General features: G+C 41.6%; 1 protein-coding gene across 2 annotated transcripts in view; it reads right to left on the bottom strand.

The window, feature by feature from the left end:
• The window catches only part of WAPL (WAPL cohesin release factor), a 138946-nt gene that overhangs the window by 65664 nt on the left and 55473 nt on the right, over nucleotides 1-17809 (bottom strand). The window contains exon 1 of one of the 2 annotated variants that reach the window (XM_042033262.1): nucleotides 402-472. The exons of the other annotated variant lie outside the window; for it this stretch is intronic. The gene's annotated coding sequence lies outside the window, so the exon portion shown is untranslated. Of the gene's footprint in view, nucleotides 1-401; nucleotides 473-17809 lie in introns of those variants that run through there. 2 annotated transcript variants of the gene reach the window in all.

Genomic DNA, 17809 nt, shown 5'->3' with positions numbered 1-17809 from the left:
ACCGGAGCCGGCGGGCGGGTCCCCGCGGCGAGGCGCCCCCAGCCGGGACGGGACGGGGAGCCCGGCCTGGCGGGACCCGCCGCCTCCCTGCGGCCGCCTCCGCCCGGGCCCGCGCGGAGGCTCTGAAGGCGTGGCCAGCGGGGCCCGCCGCGGGCAGTCCCGACCGGCCCCACCCCGATGGCGCTCGGGCCCAGGTGGGTCCCCGGGCACGTCGAAGGGTCTCGGAGCAGCCGGGCCACCCCGGCCCGGCTGGAGCCGGGGAAGGTCAGAACCCTGCCCGGGAGTTCGGGAAGGCAGCAGGCACTGAAGCAGCCCTGCGTGGACTCCATTAAAAGTTTGCGGTGCCTCGTCCAGGGCACGCGAGCCCCTTGCGCTCACGGCCGCGCTTGGCTGGTACTCACAGTGGGTGCACAGTGCCCGGCCTTCACATCCGCTCCAGGGAGGAAACATGCTCTGCAGAGAGGGCCCGCGGAACGCGCTCGGTGCACGCTGTGAAATTGTGGCTTTCACATGCTCCCACTTCCACAAGCTGTTACATCCACCCACATGCGTTAGATTTATGCACACCTTTGAGGCTTTAATTAATGATACACACTGTGCAGATTAAAAAAACGCTCCACAAAGATTGTGTTATGCAGCAAATACATATGGGCATCAGTCACCAAATCCAACATTTTACATTCTGTAGGCAGTATTTAATAAAATCCTTGTAGAATAGAAAATTAAGGATGCATGACCAGAAAAGCATTTAAAAACAACCTCATACAGATGTAGTTTGGTCATTTTTCAGAGGAGTGAGGATCTCAGAAAAGTCAAATGAAACTACACCCTTGGTATCTAAAATGGCTTCGCAACACGTGCTCATACTCAAGCTGTCATTTGAGGCTTTACAGTACAAGTCCCAAATGCAGAACAACAGAACTAAAGACAAAATCTAAAAGGTTGATTTCACTGCACAGAAGAGGTTAGAGCTGTCTCAGGACCTCTAGGTTTTTTCTTAATTTTATATTTACTTTACCCAATGCAAAATCACTGCCTTTCAGTAAGAAGAATCAAGGCTATGGTTTTGTTTAGTGATCCTGGGAGTAAATCTGGCCTTTCCCTGATCCCTACTGATGTGTTGGAGCTTTCAGGCATTACTTCTGAAGCACAAACATGCTGTGAACGTGCTCTCTAAAGCCAGTATACAGCTGGTGCTGCTGGAGAAAGCGGAGATAAAAACAACTGGGCCTTGCAATGAGAAGTACAAGCTTCATTTGGAATATGGTTGAGGTTTGTGCTGTGTTTCAGACAAAGTTTACAAGCTCATCTGTATCTCACTAACTGGCTCAGTTATTGAAGGGCCACCAAAAAACAGGTGACAAACTTTAAAATTCATAATTTGACTATAAAAAGTGAGAATATTGTTCTCCTGGGAGTATTCTTGATCAGAGCTACTAATTAGCTCATTTAAAGTCTAAGAGTAAAATGGATATCTAAACCTGTTTGAGTTTGCATGGTCTTATTTGGTGACTAACTGATCTGTTACACAAAGAGGAAAACACTACTGTGAGAGCTCAAAACACTGAGGCTCAGAGAAGTTCTTTACAACATAAAAGTTTGTCCTGAGAAACAGAAAAAGTTAAGAATATGGCCAGAGTAAGGAAGTGACATCAAGAAAACATTAGGAAATAGTTTCTATTTTGATATGCAGTTAGAAGAGTTAAAATTAAATGTTTCCAGTGTAAAGCCTGGGCTACCTAAGTCACTTATACAGTAATGTAGAGAATTTTACAGTCTAATGATAGCAAGTGGATGTCATTTGAAAGCTTTTACACACCTTATACCCCTGGGCTAGCTTCATATATCCAGCAGTATTTCCAGTCTTTGCAGAAACCCCACACAGAGTAATCCAAACCACTGCAGATCCATGGTCATGAGGGAATTTCCCATGACTACCAGAGGATAAATTAAACTCATTTGTGTGCTGCCTGTTCTATCTTGGGTACCAGCAGAAGTCTGTAACTGAAGCCTTTTACTAGGATGATGATGGAAAAACAAACCTCGTTGTGTTCAAGAACATCAGAGATGTGCCAGTTCTACTGCCCCAACATACTTCAGATACTTTGAAAATTTGACACCCTGTATCTTAGTAAGCTTGGTGATTAACATGTTAAGCTTTGCTATTTCCATTTTCATCTGGCTCACATCAAATATGCAAGTACCATGGCAGAGCAAATAAAAGACAAATCCCATCTGTGTTTGGCAGTAGGTATGTTTAATTCTCAGAGAGTGGCATTTAATAGGCATTTTATGCTTTTTGAAATTATATTACTGATAGTTGCAATCTCCCTTCACACAAAAAACCCCCCCAGAAACAAAACACCAACCACACAAATCCTTTCACAAAAAAAGCAATCCATGAAACACTCCAGTTTGGCATTTGTCTCCATGAGAACAGCAGTGGGAGATAAGCAGCCATCTTCAAACTGTAGGTTTTCTACCTTAAAAGTTTTTTGAGAAAGCCAAAGTGAATCCTACAGCTTCCCATTACTGCCCACCCCCCACACCCCCCAGGAGAAACCATCAACTTTGCTATTTATAATAAAGTCAGAAAGCCCTGAAAAACACAGCTCAAATACATCAACTGTACAGATAAAAGAGATAAAAGCATAATAGCAGAAGGAACACATAGGAGGGACGGAACAGTTACTTGGATTCATTTAATCTTAATACACTCTAGAACCCTCTCAGTTCTCATTCTGAGGTTCTGTGCCAGGACCTGTGTGGGGGGAACAACAGAATTTTCCAAATGAGCTGCAGCCTAGTACAGAGCCTTTCAAAAACATTAAAATGTTTTAAATTGTTTCCGTTTCTTCCAAAAGAAAAGGGAGGCAATGCAGTAGGAAAACAAGGTTTCCCATGCAGCAGATACACTTGGGGCTGATGAAGACAGTCATATCCTTCCAGAAGCTGTCAGGAAGGTTTCTCAGTGCTGCCTCATGGACAAAACACAGCATTTGACGGTAATATCAGCTTGAGGGTACAGGTTTTAAAAGGACAGTAGGTATCCTTTATGTCAGGTACATGAATTAACAGTATAATATATATAACACCCTTGCTCCAGTCCTTTTCCCACAAAAAGGGAATAAGATCATAATCCACTGCCCTGTTTCCCTGTGAAGCACTACCCAAGAAGGAAACAGTAGCTCACAGGAAGGCTCTCCCCATTACTCCTCATGCCCAGACAGCTCTCCTCACAACTGTGAAAGTCTCTCAGTTCACTTCTTATCTTCTCCTCTGCCTCTTCCCTGTTCCTCTGCATCTTAGCCTAGTCACTGTTTGCCTTCCAAGTTCTGAACTTCCTATGGTATTTCCTTCCTTGCCTCTTGTCCAGGTGGGAACGGATGGGGGGTGAAGAGGATGTCCTGCTGCACTCACAGCTGCTGCAGTGCTTTCATGTCCCAATTAGCACCACTTACAGTGCTAAACATATTGGTGCTTTTTTGCTTTTCTTTTCAAAATGTCACCCTGCTCCTGTTGCTGTCCTTCAAATGTGACAGGCACACACGGGTGAGAGCACACAGGCCTTTGCCATTTCGATTCACTGGGGTGAGAATTTCCTCTTTGCTATTTGCACAGCAAAGGTGAGGGGAGGGTAGAGAGACACATGAAGTAACTAATTACCATATTTTAGTCAACTTCTCCAAAAGCAGTGACTTAGACTTTAGTATGGCCGTTAACATGCTGCAGGAAGGGCAGCAACATCACCCCCAGCAGCCACACAGGACTGGGCAAGAACAGCAGGGTTGTACTGAGAGCTGCAGCAGCTGCTCAGCGCAGAGGTGGTGGATTCTAGGTGCTCACCAAAGCCACTCTGTCACTGCTCTCCTCAGCTGGGCAGGGGACAAAGGCTCATGGGTTGAGAAAAGTGCAGGAAGAGATCTCTCACCAATTACTGTCACAGGCAAAACAGAATTTACTTGGGAAGATTAGTTAAATTTATTACCAAACCAAGTCAGAGTAGGATAATGAGAAATCTTAAACTAAAAACTTAAACTAAATGAAAGAAACTAAAATCTTAAAACACCTTCTCTGCACCCTCCCTCTTTGCAGGCTTAACTTTGTTACCAATTTTCTTTACTTCTGCCCACCTTTCCCATATTCTTACTCCTCTCTCTGGCTGCATTTGGGCACTCTTCTTCCCTTTCTTAAACCTGTTATCCCAGAGGTGCTACCACCAACACTGTTGGACTCAGCCTTGGCCAGTGGTGGGTCCATCTTGCAGTCAACTGGAATTGGCTGTATCGGACACAAGGGAAGCTTCTGGCAGCTTCTCACAGAAGCCACTCCTGCTACCAAAACCTTGCCATACAAACCCAACAAAGCAAACACTAAAGCAGAATGCACAGGGACAGGAAAGACGAGAGATCTGCAACCCAGTGTACAGCAAAGTATGATTTCTGTCAGGAATACAGCTTTTCTTAGTGAGGTATTTCCAATGGATAATGTACCGCTAATTTCTGACGCTGAACCCTGAGAAGAAGGACTGAAAGGCACTCAAACAGGGAATCTTTATACAGCTTTGGATAATAATTTTCAGTAGCTGCCTCCTCATATGTGGAGGTCAAGCCAAGGCATTAAGTTTAGTAACTGGAAGGTTGAAATGAGCTCTGCTGGACAGAACAAAGGAATGCTTATATGTGTGCAGTAAAGGGCCAGTTCTCCACGATTTAAAAAAACAAATTCCCTGGATCATGGCATTACTGAATCAGACCCAGACAGCAGAAAAAGTTGCGCTACTCCACCTTCTCGCTGGCCTGCACACCCATCTGTTGCAATCATGTGAGTGGCAGCATCGTCCCTGTAATGTCAGAGCCTCTGGAAAGACTCGTTTTACTCGACGAACCAACAGCAGTCATTCACCTACAGCTAATTCTCAGTGGTTTTCTGTGCAGCTTTTTTCCCTAGGTGATCAGTCTGTAAGTCTACTGGAAAAACCTGTGGTGAAACACTAGTGAGAAAGCACAAAGTAGCTTTCACCTTGATATAATCATCAAGGTCAGAACTTTATTCTGCTATGCAGTATATTCTCAGCAAGCTCTGCTGAGAAAGTAACCACCTGTGTTGTTTCCCACTGAAGATTTTATGATGTGCCAACATGATTCAGGAAAAAAACAACCAAAACAAAGGCATTTGTAGTAAGGATGCAGCCTCACTTTAAAATCCACACAGAAAGTCTAGGTTCCTCTGTCCTTTGAGCAAAGCAAGTTCCCATTGTTTTATAAGGAATAAAAGGGTGCTGTCCCTCTCAAATAACTGAGATCTCTTGCAGCCTTGTAGGACAACCAGATTGAATACCAACCTTTCCTTCTTCCTGAATTTTTTTGGTCTACTTTTAAGATATTACTGTTTCACATCTTTGTAGCAACAGCCCTTAAGGAAAGCTACCAAAGTACACCAACACAGTGCTTGTTGGGGCAAGAAAACATGGGAACGCAACAAAAAATTGGTTCTTATAACAAGCACATTGGTGCAACTGTCATTGTCCTATTCTATTCCTCCTCCAGCAATAGGGAGCAGCCATTTCTGTTCCTTATTTTGCTACTTTGCTTCCTTCATCTTTTATAAAGGGCAGGTATATGACCAACACTTTGTCTGCCTTTGTTCTCTTAGTTTTGATAATTGGGTCTGCATATGGCTCTCATGTGCAGATGCTGTAAAATTACCTTTTGAGTTTTAATTTATGAAAGTTTTGTTTTCACCTTTGTATTTTCCAAGTACTTGCTTCCACTTTTTAGAAAGAGGCCAGTAACAAAGCACTTCTACAGCAGTTACAAACCATTAAACCCCAGCAATATCGCATCGACAAATCTGTTGGTGCACTAGAACCAGGATGTGTGGCCATTGAGGATTGTGAGCAATGCTACCGAGGACAGCAACATCAACTACAATTGGAAAAGAAAATCCACAGAGAATTAAAACTTGTGCACCTAATGAGGTCTGGATGGACGTGTCCCTGAACATCATGACAGAATTAATGTACTAGCTAGCAAATTAAGCTGATAAAATGAAAATTGAAAAAAAAATTAAATGAAGATTTCCTCATGGGAATGTAGGAGGCAACAAAATATCAGTTAGTAACTTCATTAGTTTCCTGCCAGAATACAGCCCTGAACAAATTACTTTCACCTTTACTCAGATTACAATGCAGCACCACGAAGAAAGCTGCAATGCCTGTTGCACAAGACCCTGCTACATCCAGGGCCTTACACTGTGCCAGTTTTGCAAACCTGTTCACACTTCAGGTTCCCTGCATACGATACAACCATGGCCCATGCAATGAGCAAAGATCACACCACAGCATGATAGAGAGCCTGTTACTGAGTGGCAGCAGAGTACACTCAGAAAAGTAGCTAATGATAAAAAAAGGCTAAAAACATCTGTGCATTGACTGGTTCTTTAGACATGTCATGGAAATGACTCATTACTGGATCAGCCACATGTAAGGGCAACAGAGCAGGCAGTGCATTTACAGTCCAAAACCACATTATTATTTTAATAATACACTGGCCTGCAGGCAGCCTCCTTATGCTATACTCTGTTGGATATGTGACCTTGAAATTTTGAGATAAATGTTTATTGTGCAGCACAGTCTTTTTTTGTTTTTTTGGTAAACATTTGAAAGAAATTGGAGGACTTATTGATGCAAGAGTTTAGGCTCAAACTAAGATGCTTTGACTGACTCAAAAACGTCTCCACAGTGGTTTTCATAATGAATAAGCTTGTACCATGTCTGGGGGAAAACAAAACATAATTCCCCTCTTATCTTTTAGTGCATGACCAAGTGGCTTGAACAACATGCCAGTGTCTACTTGCTGCTTTTTTGTGCCTTTCAGATATTTAGGCATACTTGAAAGCTCATCTCAATCAAAATACCTTTGCTGATCAGCTGTCAAGCAAACAGACAGCAGACAAGAACTACAGTTCATTCAAAAGGAAAAAATCATTCCATAATCTACTTCAGCTCAATCCTAAGAAGTCTTCAGCAGCACAGTGCTGTGTCTTCTAATGCAAGGTATAGGAAAGTCTGCTCCTTAAATGCTTTCTCAGTCTTGCAGAGAGCTGTTTTGTGGCTGACAAGTCCCTCCTGTCCCATTCAGTTCCCAGACTCTAATTTTCAACACAGGTCCCAAAAAAAGAGAGAGAAAAAAGTAGTATTTAGGTCTTTTGGCTTGATTTTCCATTTTCTCCCCACCACCAAATGCAGGATTGGGCAAGGGCTGAGTAATCATACAGGCACTGTTAAGTGGTGTCATCTTTGTATAAAATAGTAACTTTGGTCATTATCAGCTTGGACCAGATTCAGGCATGCTGCAGAGAGAAAGACTTCTGTTTTTTTTTTCCTCAAACCATTGAATTATCCACCAACAGTTTTAAGAGGCTAAGATAGGAAAAAACAGCTGAAAAAGCATTGATCACAGTTCTCCATTTTTATTGTATGTACGTCAGCATGTACAAATATTGAATGTTCCTCTATGAAATAAAGGTTCGATTAAGCAGAAAATATGTTTTAAAGCAGTAATAGCTCTCTGCTGGACTCCAGTGACACCTACTGGTAAATAAAGAAGTTACTAAACGTTTCTTGAACACGCAGCAGCATTAATTTATGCACCTGCCCTTAGGATCACTAATAAATTTTTAGCAGCTCAGGCTATGAACCACGCTACAACTGGGTGTTAGAGTTAATGAAACAGTGTATTTATTTTTCAAAACTGGATTTTGACTCTGATTAATAACTACTTGAAACTGTATTTTTATCACTCTGAAGGTATTGTCAAGTCATATATTTTGCTAATGGCAGCAGTAGATTAAGATAGGCCAGTGCATTTTTGGCTTGCTGGCGTACACTGGGACATATTTCCAATTTTACTCTTAGTATTTCATTAATATAACTATACTCAAAAAGTAAATAATTTAATACCTCTCCATATGCTTTCAGGTCCATTCCTTTTAGCACAGATTCCAAAAAATGAAAGTCTCCTCAGTAGCACAACTGACTGAGCTCACGGCTTTTCTTCTGACACCTCCTTGATGTTTGTAGTGCTGAACTGGTCTGCCACAGCTGTGTTAGTCTAGCAGGTCATACAGATAGTTCTGACTATAACTTCAACCAGCAGTTTAAGAGAATAAATACCAATAAATTCCCTAAGTGACAGTTTTGGGACCAGAATTCCAATAAAACCTCACATGATGCAAGGCTTTACCCACAGAAAATGGATGCAATATGCATGATGTACACTCAGACACCTCAGGTGCCAGCTGGGACAAGCAGAAGCAACACAACAAGGAAAAACAGTACTACAGCTCTGGGCACCAGACTCATCTCCCTATCTACATTGGGCTCCATTGTGTAAACTAGTTCAGTGTATGGACATGAACATTGCTGTTTGAGACAATCTGGGACTGAGGGACTCCTTATGCAATTGACATGGAAATAACCTCTGCAAGGTTTCCAAACCACAGTCTTGCCAAACAGCTGGCAATAAACATGACTGGTAGAGCTCTAGCCATCCCCACTGCATTAGGAAAATTTGCCCTTACTACCTCTGGCAGGCTTAGAATCATCTTAGTTTCATCTCTAACACTGAGGTACTTTCAGATATGGCTGAACAAACCATGACGTTTTTACCTCTTTGTCCTGCAAATCCTTCCTTTGAGGAACTGAAGCTTCCTGTCCAAAAGTCTATTTTGGTTAAGTCTGACAGCCTCCAGTGCAAACTGTCCCAAGACTACAAAAATGCTCTGTTATGGAGTGGTGAGGCCACCTGGCAATGAACACCCCACCACCCAAATCAGCACAACTCTCAAAGTATCAACCCAGGCATCTCAGAACAAAGAAAGCACAGAAATTTTTTTTTTTTTTTCCTTTGAGTACCAAAGTTTAAGTTGAAAAATCACTTCTGACAGAACACATCAGCCAGATTTGCACAGGCAGGAATACTGTTATAGGTTACTGGAAAGCAGACAGATAGGAGCAAGGCAACTTGGTTTTATGGTAGAATATTGCCAATTAAATGCTTTTCCCAGTACTCAATAACAAAACTTCTAAGCTGGACTATAAAGACAACAATTTCTAAAGGAAATGTAGAAACATTTTTAGAAGTCAGGCTATAAATCTGCTAAGCAATAGTTCAATATTGATTTTACAAACATGTCCATAATAATGGATTTACAAACCTGTGTACATAATTAGAATAGGTAGATACTAGAGAAATTGCAGTATGTTGCAACTTCAAGATCTGCTCAAATAATGTGTTGTTTTGGTTTTTTTTTAAACGTGATGCATTAAACTTTATCACAGCAGAACTATGCATGATCCTATGGAAATCAGATGCCCAGATGTCACTACCTGGCACTCTGCATTCAGGCCCTGGGTTAACCACGACTTCTGTGAAGTGCATAGTGTTGACAAACTGATAGGAAGCTATCATGGTGACAAGCAAATGCATATAAAAAGGTACATATAGAAAGAACCATCCCATAAAAATCAGAATTTGTACCTTGGCTAAACAGAGATTCACAAAATATAATCATTATACAAGGATTGAAGCTTCTAGTAAATTAGATGTTAATTTCTCCACATGTAGAACAAAAATATTTAAATGAAATTGAAGAAAATCCATCCAGTCCTTTGTCAAAGATAAGTGGAAAGCTTTCCTTGGCAAATGAGGGAAGCCAAGTAACCTGTTTCCAAGTTTCCATTCAAACCCAGTAGTTTACATTTCTCATTATTTAAAAACGACAAGCTCAAAGCTATCTTTTATGTGAACAGATGCTGTGCTGTCTTCTTGAAGCTGCAGGCTTAGAGGCAGATTTTTCATGCAGCTGCAGAATGAAGTCAACAAGCCCACTCTGTTCCAGGGTTGCTATTCAGAACCTTTTGGGCAGCAATGAAAGAAGATCACATCAATTTCATGCTGGTATTGCTGCTCTACAAAGATATGAGCAGCAGACAGAGACACGAATCATGCCTAGATTGCAGGGGAGAAAAATGTGTCAAACTCCTCAGGAAAACAAGGTATGGAAATTTAATAAAGTACAACTTTTACAGATACTTTTTACTTCAGGGTACTTTTGGTGCTACAGCACTGTTTCTGTAGCAGCCTCTACTCTGGCTGAGTTACAGACAATGGGCTCCATGTGCAATTACGTACCATGAGTAGGGGCCCTGGATCCTGACTAGAATAGATTTGACAGACGTTGGCCTCTGTTCCCATCAGCAGCATTTCTCTTGTGGCCCATGTATATTCTCACCATTGTGCTCTGCATCTGACTTTACTCCTGAACCACAATCCAACATGCTTGTTTTACAATATTAACTTAATTGTAATAACAGGAGAAATTCCAACTGCAGGTACAGAAAAACCTTTTCAGGCAGGCAGGGAAAACAAGGTGCCCAGAGAGACTGTGCAGTTCTGATTCTTGAAGGTTTCCAAACCTACCTGGATAAAGCCCTAAACAATCTGGTCTGACCTTAGAGCTGACCCTGCTTTGAGCAGGAGCTTCGATGAGAGACCTCCTGAGGTCCCTTCTCACTAGGACTATTTTATAATTCTCTAATACACTCCATATGCTAGTAGGTGCCCAGTGATTCATATACTTTTCAAAATGACATTATATATATATACACACACTAATACCTATACATTAATGTACTTTAACTTCAGCTCTCTATAATATTAAGAGCCTAAACCTGAGCCCACATAATACCTCATTCTGTGTAACACTGATGCTATAGGTTAGGATGGCTGGAGTGCATGGATAGAAAACACAAGTCTCAGCACTCACTGGGTTGTTCATATCAATAGAATAAGTGTGCATGGCTAGACATTGTTCTTGCAGTATTCCAAGGGAGAGGATATAAGGAATTAGTAGCAATCAGGAGGTGCATGGATTGCCTTTGTTTTGCCACTAGTTAATAGCAAGCCCTAACATTTAGGGGTTAGGAGTCTTGGAAGCAAAGCTTGGTAAAAAGCTGTTCACTGAATAGATATCAATGACCATAATCAGAGTTAACCATGCTGAGATGTGAACTTATAAAATTAGGTAAAAGTAGAGACAACAGAGCTAGAAAGGAAGGTATTTAATGGAACCTGTCAAACCCAGTTACTGGTCTTTACCATATCCTTGTCTTTAAGGACTCTCAGCAACCTCAACCAAGTACATTCATATCACATTAAACTTACATCCTGGTTTTTTGTACTGATTTCCCATCTTTCATACTAAGTCCTGGAATCTAATCTGTATTTTTCTCCACAGCACAAGGAAGTCACTGTTAAGCATGTTGCTAGCAGCATTAATTCATCCAGAGCGCCCTCAAATTGGTAACTTGGACATTGAAAGAACAGGACTTCAAATTCATCTGGATGAACTGCTGAAAGGTAACCTCTGATCTGCTTGAGGCCATACTTGTGTGTTTCCTTGATGACAAAGTTTGGTCTGTTTCCAACTGGAAAGTCTTTCACCAAAGTAGCAACTCTACTAACTCACTGGGGGGTCACACCTGTACAGCAGGCAGGTGTTTGTCGCCTGAGCCTGAACACTCAAACTACTTTGTCAGGTAGAAGATGGGAAAAGCCAGAACTGCCAAAGTGTCCCTCCTGCTGGTACCCAGTGTGGGCAGATGGGAGCAAAGTGGTGTGACTCCAGCAAACCTGGTCTCATATCCCTCTGCAGGAGACACTTGAGAAGGTACAAGACAAGCACAGATCTCCTTCCTCTCCACTCTTATTTCCTTGTACTTAGACACATTACAATCAACATTTACCATTCTGCTTGTTGACAAGTTATGACTTGGGAGACTTCAGCACATTCCGTCCTAGAGAACAGGGATTACTATCAGATCTTTTTTCTGACAAGATAAGCAGCCAGTCTCTCAGGAAACAGATCTCTTCCACAAGATGTTGAAGAAGATAGCTTTGTAGTTCTATCACCAGCTACTTGCTTGTTCAAGTACTTGGTTACATGTTTATGCTGACTATTAACATGCCCTCCTGATCTGGACCCCAACTCAGCTTTCTCATTAGACCCTGACACAACTCAGCACTACAGACTTGTCTCACGATGGCTGTGGCTGCCACTGGGCCTTCTCTGCTCTTCCTGCACAAGTCCTGTGGGATTGGTGAGGCCACTTCCTACACCTGCCTTGCTGTCATCCTCAGCTCCTGGCTCACCTACATTACAGAGCAGACCGTTCTTACTGCTCCCTGATGGCAATCTCTCTTTTGAGCAAAACAGGAAGCTTAAATTTAACCTAAAACAAAACCAAACATCAATTTGGAAATAAATAAGGTGAACTGGAAAAGTCCTTGATGAATGCAATTCTCTCTCCCAGGTCCTTCTCCAAGCTCCATTAAGAAAGCATAAAATACAAGCTCTCATATCTTAGGTACAGAACAGTTCAGACAACTGGCCCATAAAAGCAACACTTCAGAAAACGTAAGACCAAGCTTCTCTCCAGCTTTCTTTACACGTCTCCTGGCTGGAAACCTGCTGCATGCCCCTAGCAGCTTATACAATGAGTCAGATTCAGTAATCAGTAGGAAACAGAATTAGCAGTGAAGGCAAAGATATTCATGCAGTGCAATTTACAACAAGGCATCTGTCTGTGCATGAATTAGTATTTTCCTTAATTATCTGTAATAGGAAATCCCAAGATTCTCAGCTGGCCCTGTCAGTCAATATTAACTACAGACTTGGAAAATGATACAAAAATAGAAATGAAATTGAATCCTGCAGAAGCTGCAGTAGCACTTTACAAGGAATGCAAATAGAACTTCACTAGGAACAGTTTCACTATTGGCACTGTTGGTGCCACTCTGCTGCAGAGTTTGCCAACACATCACACAACACAATACAATGTGACATTTAGTTAACTTGCAGCTCTCACACAGTGCAAAGAGACTACCACAGATGGAAACGCTGGTGAAAGCGGCAAGTCCAGAGCAATATGTGATGGTTATCCATCAATGCTCACCTTTTAATGTGCAATGGTTTGCCTTTTCAAAACTCTGAAGATTTGATCATAAAGGTGATGTAGTGCTGCAAAGAACTGTGTAAGGCATACTCCTGATTTTGCCTGGTTGAGGAAAACGTGCAGCTGCTGCTCTCTAACAACAGGGGATCTATTGTTCCTTCTGTCAGACCTGGCTATCTAATAGCCAGTCACTTGCTACAAAAGATGTACCTGCACCTAGGGAGCAGGGACTCCAGGGACTTGGCCTGGGGGAGGATTGTCACTCACACATTAGGCAGTCTCACTTGAGGCTTCAGAGTACTGCTGGCACAGACAATCCTCAGATTGCATGACAAAGTCCATCTGTAGTTGCACAGGTTCAAGAGCACCAGTTATCAAATACAGCAACAATAGACATGGTCTGCAGGCTTCCAGGTCAGCCAGGCATACTTATCTTGGCCAGGCAGCAGATACAGAAGGCAGGACACAAAGCATCTTGCCAAGTGTCAGTCCTCCTGCACAGTCATATCTGTAACTATCCTGAAGACAGGGAGTGAAAACTGGCAAACCCCACACCTCTCCATTACTCTTACACAAAAAGAAAGCATGCAGTCTTTCCCATCATCATTCTTCACTCAGTCTCCTTCATCTGCTCACTGTGCCTCTGGCATTCCACATCCACATCCATCTCTCTTTACCACATTCATTCTCTTCCTTTCCTAATTCTATATTTTCCCCCTTGGCTTCTCTGACATGTTTAAGAGCAGAACAGATGGCACGCCAATGCACTCATGCTATGTCTCCATCACTGTACTTAGATTTGATCCAGCTAGATACAACTTTGCTCTTGGGATAAATCAGCAGAAAGTGTTGGTTTTTCTAAGGCAGTGTGGTTCAATTTCTTTAAAGGAAAGCAAGCACAAATGTGAATGAATAAATAAACTAGACTAAAAGCTTTGTTTAGTCCTCACAGGCAAATCCCCAGCACCAGAAGACTGGCCCAGTGCACAGCACCACACCATCATATTTCTTTGCTTCATACAAGCCAATAATTCAAATCAAGCTTACACCTTCTCAAAAGCCAACAATCCTCAGGGATTCATCATCATATGACTGCAACTTACTCAAACATTACTTTATACTTAAAAAGAAATACATTTTATAACAATCCATTCCTATATTAACCAAAAAAAGAGGGTTTTTTTTCACCTCCAGAAGACTCCCACAAATATTTGATTTCTGTTTCGGGAGAGGAGTTAAGTAATTATATTCCAAAAGAGAGCACAGTCAATCTTCATGTAGAGAATAGCATTCACAGTCAATTACTTATTAACAGTGCATTGTGTCACGCTGACTTTGAATATCTAGATCCACTGCCTGCTCCCAACCTCTTCTGTTATATAATTTGTGGCTTGGAAAATGTCCATGCAGGTCCTGTCATAAACCCGTAACAGCTCCAAATATCAGTGAGAATTATTTCTATTGGGTAGGCTTGAATGGCTCTGCTTGTTGTACAAGTGTACCTAAGAGCTACTCTGTAAACAGGCCTTGACATGCCAGAGTATTACCCCTTCCACTGTTTGCAATTGTCTGTCCTTATATAAAAGCCTATGTATATTTAATATTTACTTGATAGCTTACAATCCATCAGTAATTAGGGAGCATTTAAGATAGACATGAATCTAAAGGTTTTTCTACACACAAAAAACTTCTTAGTTCAGATTAAAATGGCAATGAGAACAAGAGACTTGCTTTTAGCTTCAGTTTCCCTAAACACTTAAAAAAATAAAAGCTCCTAGCCAAAGTTAATAAGCAACTTGTTATTCCTTCCTAGGTGTTTTATTCTTTGTCTTTTATATTCCTTGGGAAAAAACCTGAACATGGCAGTCTGCAATGTAAAGTTCTGCCAGATAAAGAAGCTGCACCTCTCCTGCATATGATCTTTTTCCCTGTCAGAGCAGGACTGTTCCTCCTGATACAGTTATGACAGAGTATGAGACATTAATTCACGCAGAGTATTAGGGACTGAAAGCATGAGAAGAGAAGCCAGGTACTGCTCTGCCAAGGTGTTGGTGTTGCACTAGGGACCACAGAAGCAGAAGAATTTAAAGCTTTCTGGGAGCAGGTAAACAGATCATTCACAGACTGTGGCCCAAGGGAAACACCAAGGCCTTTAAAGGGTTGAAGAAAGGCTCTAAGAAGGTAGAGAACAGCACAAAGGCTGAATGCAAAGCAGTATCCTTTGAGATACACAAGCCTCACACACTGGAAAAACTGGTGATTTAGGTTGAACATTAATTCCTATGACCATGGCTCCATGGCAGATTACACATCATATCAACAGCACACAGACCATTGTTTAAAAAAAAAAAAAAAAAAAAAAAAAAAAAAAAAAAAAAAAAAAAAAAATCAGTGTCTTGTCAGGCAAAAGTGATTTAAAAACAAACTGCAGACAACTTGTAAGAAGAAGGCACTGTGAAAACTGCAGAAGTAAAGGGGGAAAAAAGAAAGTAATTTTCCTGCTCAACGGCAGGGTTCTCCTCTATACTGATGGAAAAGAAATATACTTGATACACTAATCCTACACTGAAAACAGATTCTTCTGTCTCAGGAAGAAGATATCATTTTCCTTCTTTGCCTTTTCTAGAGTATCTGGTAATCAGACAGGGTTGACTAAATCACTTTAAATATTGTCTATAACAACACCTATGAAGATCACCATTAGTATCTCTGAGTGTTAAAAAATAGATTCCACGTGCCAAAACCATCTGGTCTGTTTTGCATAATTATGCTGCTGAGGCAGCTTCTGCTGCCATAGCCTGCACCTAACCAGGCTGTACCTGCTGCAGCATCAGAGCCTTCCAGGCAGTTATAACCAGGAGCTGTAGTTCTGCCTCCAGCTGGGTCATCCCTCAGCAAATTCACACCCACAAACACACAATTTACCACTGACTTCCTCTTTAGTAGTAGCCGTAAGGCAGAAATAATTTCCTTTTTTCTTTCCAGTATAACATAGCCATCTGTACAAGCAAGGACAGACAGGACTTCTAGACAAAGCTGGGAATCAGGCAGCATCTATTTCTGCTATGGACTTTCTGAATAGCTTTACATAACTCTTAATTCACGTCCAATTTCTAAGCTACAAGGATAGTACTTGGATGTACTTTTTCCTTCCTACCTTTTCTTTCTTTCTTCTGTGTGGTCTTAAAGGGGAGAAAACCCTCTTTTTTGACACTCTTAGAATGGAAACCTCTTGCCCCTTACAGTCTTTTACAGCTTGCAAATAAAAAGAGCTCATTCTGTGGTGAGAAATGTGGCACTGGGGAAAAGGGAATGTTATTACTTCCCTTTTCTCAGTAGCCTGCTTTATGAGAAGAGCATCTGGCATGGCAGGCCTCCCTCATAAAGCACAGTAGGACTTGACTGATGCAACTAGAGTGGTCACATTTGAGTTGCAGTTTGGCTCATGGTGCACCATAACAAACCTTTATCTTCTAACACTTCTAAGGTAAGACAAAGTCAAAACGCTCACAGAGTAATCCAGTGCTATATAGATGGCCCTCTCATTATTATACTCTAGGGATTTAATAACAGGGGCTCCATCAAACACCAAATAAAGTAGAAATCCTCACTAAAACAATTGCCTTGAAATTGCTTTCTAAAGTAATGAAAGCAGCCCAAACCCCTCCAACTCCTGACCAGCTAGGAAGAAAATCAGAAGTAGTTTAATAGGTATATCTAAAGAAGCCAGAATAGAGTATTACATCACTCATATTCAGCCTCCACAAGCTTCCTGTACTCACTTTTGCTGCACTTTATTTTCAGTTCTCTAAACTAGCTCATTGCACAGAAAAGAAGAACCATACCTTTAGGAAGCAATATGACAACACATTACATAAATGGCAAACTGTAGGAACAGTCTGAAGGACAGTAGACGAGAAGAAGCAGAGAGATTTCCACAAGCTGTAAAGCATTACCAGCACTAAAATAAAAGACTGTATCACGTAGAAATGTAGTCACTAAAGCTGTACAGGCTCAGACCTGAGTTTAAGTAGCACTCCTGGGTGTTAATAAGCAGAGTGTGTGGGTGGGAGTCTCAGATGAGGCCAGTTAGGATCATTAAGCCTTGTCACTCAGGCCTGACACCTCTTCATTCATCTTAAGCAGGAAAAAAAACACAACACAGTGCTTCAGAGAATTCACAGCTAAGCAAACACTGTATTTGCACAGACCTAGGATATATTTGAGGAATTATACTGTCTCAAACAGATATCACAGGCCCCATTGCTCTTACAATTTAATTTTCAAGTGATTATTGGCACAGCTGGCTCTGCACATGACTTGTGCCTACACAGCATGTGATCACATTCCTCACAGCCTTGTGACAGCTCAAAACATTTTTCTCTGCCTGTGCTCACTTGCATCCATTTGGTTTACTGTTCTGAAAATGGCAGGAGCCTTAAAGTGTGAGCCTTGAATCAATGTGGCCAATTGTCTCTCCCTCCAACTGCTATTTTAAAAATTATCCCAAAGCACCTTGCAGAACACACTACATGTGTGTGTTCTTCCCACTACCAGAGATCTTTGTGTATCTAACATCAGGACATCCCAGAGTACAAGTTGGTGCAGATTCTTGACTATTATCCCCATGCATTTTCCTTTGTTATTATTAGTGTCCTATACCATATGCTATTTTGCCATGCAAAGAATCTAAAAGGGGTAAAAGAAGTCATGGAAGAAAGTGCAGCACTACGATTAGAACAGGTAATGTTACTGAAAAGCACTGCTCAACAGCAGTAACTAGCTGGGAAG

This window comes from Corvus kubaryi, unplaced genomic scaffold, assembly GCF_017639235.1.
Source record: "Corvus kubaryi isolate FWS band 111438036 unplaced genomic scaffold, C.kubaryi_AGA036_p1.0 37357, whole genome shotgun sequence".
Classification (NCBI taxonomy): Eukaryota; Metazoa; Chordata; class Aves; order Passeriformes; family Corvidae; genus Corvus; species Corvus kubaryi.
The sequence above is the reverse complement of the archived record's forward strand: the minus strand, read 5'-3'. Positions and strand labels throughout refer to the sequence as shown.